The sequence below is a fragment of the Notolepis coatsorum genome (assembly GCF_963971535.1).
Source record: "Notolepis coatsorum genome assembly, contig: SCAFFOLD_4005, whole genome shotgun sequence".
NCBI classification, from domain to species: domain Eukaryota; kingdom Metazoa; phylum Chordata; class Actinopteri; order Aulopiformes; family Paralepididae; genus Notolepis; species Notolepis coatsorum.
In genome coordinates, this window is record NW_028170961.1 from 7,501 (window position 1) to 11,889 (window position 4,389).

At 46.0% G+C, this 4,389-nt stretch overlaps 1 long non-coding RNA gene across 1 annotated transcript in view; it reads left to right on the forward strand.

The window, feature by feature from the left end:
- LOC311248371 overlaps nt 1-4,115 on the forward strand; it is an 11,615-nt gene extending 7,500 nt beyond the window's left edge. Inside the window, exon 4 of the long non-coding RNA XR_014620943.1 lies at nt 4,053-4,115. This is a non-coding gene — a long non-coding RNA (uncharacterized lncRNA). The remainder of the gene's footprint in view (nt 1-4,052) is intronic.
- The last annotated feature ends 274 nt before the right edge of the window (nt 4,116-4,389 follow it).

Sequence of the window (4,389 nt, forward strand, 5' to 3'; positions counted from 1 at the left end):
GGTGGCCGATCGATCGGGGCATCCCTAGTTTCTTTTTATACTATAATATTAGTGTAGCCTAATCTTTATCTGAAACTGTGAAGAAAAACCCCATTGGTTTAAACAGAATTAATAGAAAGAAATATTAAAATTATTATATATTTTTTTTATTACAAATTAAACATTCGAATGTTGATTTAGAATTCGAATGCCAACGTGACGAACGAAGGTTCAAACGTTTGGGCTCAGCCCTAGTACACACACACTGATAGAACCATGAATGCACACACACACACACATACAGACTGATTAAGGGAAAGTATTGCTTTGGGTTGTTTGTCACACTGGTCAGTGTGATGTTTTGTAGTCCAGATGGTATTTTGTAGTCCAGATGGTATTTTGTAGTCCAGATGGTATTTTGTAGTCCAGATGGTATTTTGTAGTCCAGATGGTATTTTGTAGTCCAGATAGTGTTTTGTAGTCCAATAGCTACATCGGCCCGGGGGGGATGATGACAGCCGTTTTCCTGTCACGTCGCGTCCCCGGTGTCCCCCCCCCCATAATTACGCCCATGTGTTGATGACAGAGAGGATGTGTGGACCGACTGTGTGGAACACCTCCTTGAGGAGGGGGGGGGGGCGGGGTCCAAGGGGGAGGACGCAGGCTTCAGTGAGGAGGAGGCAGGACATTGGGATGGGGTCGAAAATTGGGGAGATTTGATGTGCATCCCAGCGTGGTGGCTAGGTCCTGAGTGGGGGGGTGGGATATTTCTTCTGATATTATTCACGTTGTCGCAGAAAAAGGACGGAAATTCCTCACATTTGGCAGCTGATGGAACCTGGACAGTGTTGGAAGAGGGGTAGACAACAGAGGTCATGGTCTGGGATAATGCTCTGGGGTTTTGTGAGTTTTTGGCAATTACGCAGAGGACGCTGTTTCCTCTGGTGTCACATACATCTACACACACACACACACACACACACACACACACACACACACACACACACACACACTATGCACACACATACACACATGCAGTAGGAAAGAAGATTTGTTGCAGGCTACCAATAATATTTTCCCTTTCTTAACACAGACAGAAAAACACTGCCAAGAGAGAAAGGGGGGGGGGAGTAAGAGCAAGAGAGAGGAGGAGGGGAGAGAGAGAGGGGGAGACAAGAGAGAGAGGAGGATGAGGGGACATAGGACGAGGAGAGAGAGAGGGAGACGAGAGAGAGAGGAGGATGAGGGGACATAGGATGAGGAGAGAGAGAGAGAGGGGGGGGACAAGAGAGAGAGGAGGAGGGGACATAGGATGAGGAGAGAGAGAGAGAGAGGGGGGGGACAAGAGAGAGAGGAGGATGAGGGGACATAGGATGAGGAGAGAGAGAGAGAGAGGGGGGGGACAAGAGAGAGAGGAGGATGAGGGGACATAGGATGAGGAGAGAGAGAGAGGGAGACGAGAGAGAGAGGAGGATGAGGGGACATAGGATGAGGAGAGAGAGAGAGAGAGGGGGGGGGGACAAGAGAGAGAGGAGGAGGGGACATAGGATGAGGAGAGAGAGAGAGAGAGGGGGGGGACAAGAGAGAGAGGAGGATGAGGGGACATAGGATGAGGAAAGAGAGAGAGGAGAGGAGGAGGGGACATAGGATGAGGAGGGGGAGAGAGGGGGGTGACGAGGGAAGGGTGGGCACTGTGCAGTGTGCAGAGAAGGAGACAGGGGAGGTAGAGAAGGAGGGATGGTGGAGAAGGAGGGAGAGAGGGAGGTAGAGAAGGAGGGATGGTGGAGAAGGAGGGAGAGAGGGAGGTAGAGAAGGAGGGATGGTGGAGAGGGAGGTAGAGAAGGAGGGATGGGTGGAGGGAGGTTTCATTCAGGATCATATTTTCCTGACTTGTGATTGACAGAGGTGTCTGGTTTAATTTGATTGTGTGTGTTTATATGCATGCGTGTGTGTGTGTGTATCTCTTTCTCACTCACTCACACACTCACTCACTCACACACTCACTCACTCACTCACTCACTCACTCACTCACTCACTCACTCACTCACTCACTCACTCACACACTCACACACTCACTCACACACTCACACACTCACTCACTCACTCACTCACTCACTCACTCACTCACTCACTCACTCACTCACTCACTCACTCACACTCACTCACTCACTCACTCACTCACTCACTCACTCACTCACTCACTCACTCACACACTGACACAACCACACGTACTGAGGCAGTGTTACTGGAAAGATGTGTGTGTGTTTGTGAGAAAGAAGTGAAAGTGTGTATTTAATGATATGAGACTGGGGTGACACTGGTAGGGAACTCATTTAAAAGGCTTTGTGTGTGTTTATGTATGGGAGGGAGGGAGGGAGGAAGGGAGAAAACATGCAGGCCGTGTGTGTGTGTGCGTGTGCGTGCGTGTGTGTGTGTGTGTGGAGAAAAAAGGAGGGAAAAAGAATATGCTGGGACTAGAGAGGAGGAAAGAGAGAATGATTTAGGAAAGAAGACACCTCCCTTCCTCCTCTCTCTCTCTCTCTCTCTCTCTCTCTCTCTCTGGGCGTGCGTCAGATATAAGTGTTATTTGGGCAGAAAGTTCTTCTACTGCTGATGGAACTATTGGCAGACAGCAGACAGACAGACAGACAGACAGACAGACAGACAGACAGACAGACAGACAGACAGACAGACAGACAGACAGACAGACAGACAGACAGACAGAGAGAGACAGAGAGAGACAGACAGACAGACAGACAGACAGACAGACAGACAGACAGACAGACAGACAGACAGACAGACAGACAGACAGACAGACAGACAGACAGACAGACAGACAGACAGACAGACAGACAGACAGACAGACAGACAGACAGACAGAGAGAGAGAGAGAGAGACAGACAGAGAGACAGACAGACAGACAGACAGACAGGCAGACAGACACAGAGAGACAGACTAGAACTCTGGCTTGAGAAGGTTTTGGTGAACTTTGACGATGCTGGTGTTCCAGTCCTGCCTCGGAAGAAGCCTGGTAGGAAAGGATGGTGTGTGGTGGTGGTGTGTGACATGTGTGACATGTGGTGAGAGAGAGAGAAGCTATGCTGATATCTGAAAATGAGGATTTGTATGCACACTACTGTATGCTAGTGTTTGTGTGTTTACTGTACGCTCGCTACACTCTGTTCCTGTTGGTATCAGATGCCTCAATGCTTAAATATTTGTCACTGCGATTGTCTTCCTGTGTGTGTGTGTGTGTTTGTGTGTAAGAGAGAGGTTGATCCTTTTTGCTCTGTTTCATTCACTCATCCGTCCATCCATTCACTCATTTATTTAGTGTCTTATGTTGACATTCTGAATATGTATGTGTCATAATGAAGGGATACTACACTTCATACACTTCAGTAGCGTGTTTAGCTTCCCTCATTTAAATCAATGGCTCTGCTAGCTGCACGCTAGCTCGCTCCTTGAAGGAGGCATGTCGACTGTTTCCCCATAATAATACGACAGGTGCCGGTGCAATTTAAAGGTGGAATATTTAATGCCGTCAAACGGCGACGTCTTCTTGGCAGAATAGCGCTTTTTGGTGTTGCACTTTTTTGTTTTTGTTTTGGTCTGACGTGTGGGTTGGGGCGGGGGATAGGGGAGGGGTTGCTATTGCTGAGAAAGGTTCACAGTATAATTACTGTTACTATATAGTTACTATAAAGCTATTTATTTATATATATAAAATAACTATATAGTGTGAATTTCTGATGTGTTAAGATATCACTATATATTTCTTTGTTAGAGAAGCCTCGGCTGTAATATTTCAATATATATTTGAAATATGTGTTAATATCAGTATATTGTTCTGTCTTAATTAATCAGTATATATTTATATTAATATATCTGTGTGTGTGTGTGTGTGTGTGTGTGTGTGTGTGTGTGTGTGTGTGTGTTTAGAAGCCTATATGATTTCAGTATATATTTATGTTAATATCAGTATATTTGTCTGTGTTTAGAAGCCTGTAGGAGCCTGTAGGATTTCAGATTAGTTGTTGTGGTAATATGTCAGTATACTTGTGTGTGTTCAGAAGCCTGACACCAGGAGCTCCAGAGGAAGTGTGGACAGAGAAGACTGCAGTCTGCAGCCACCGGTAAGTTTGTTACTGAAGCACTGTGAGAAGCCGTGAGTTCGAGAGCAATTATGAGATGTCCCTGTTAGGGATGTTCGAGACTTTTTTACCGATATATACCGATATTGTCCAACTCTTAATTTCCCATACTCTGATATCAACCGATACCGATATATGCGGGGTTTCCCCCCCCAAAAACACAACATTATGCATACTTTTCACAATATATAAAATAAGAATTTGTTCTTACTTGCTTGCCTGGGTAAATAAAGGTTAAATAAATGTAAAAAGAAAA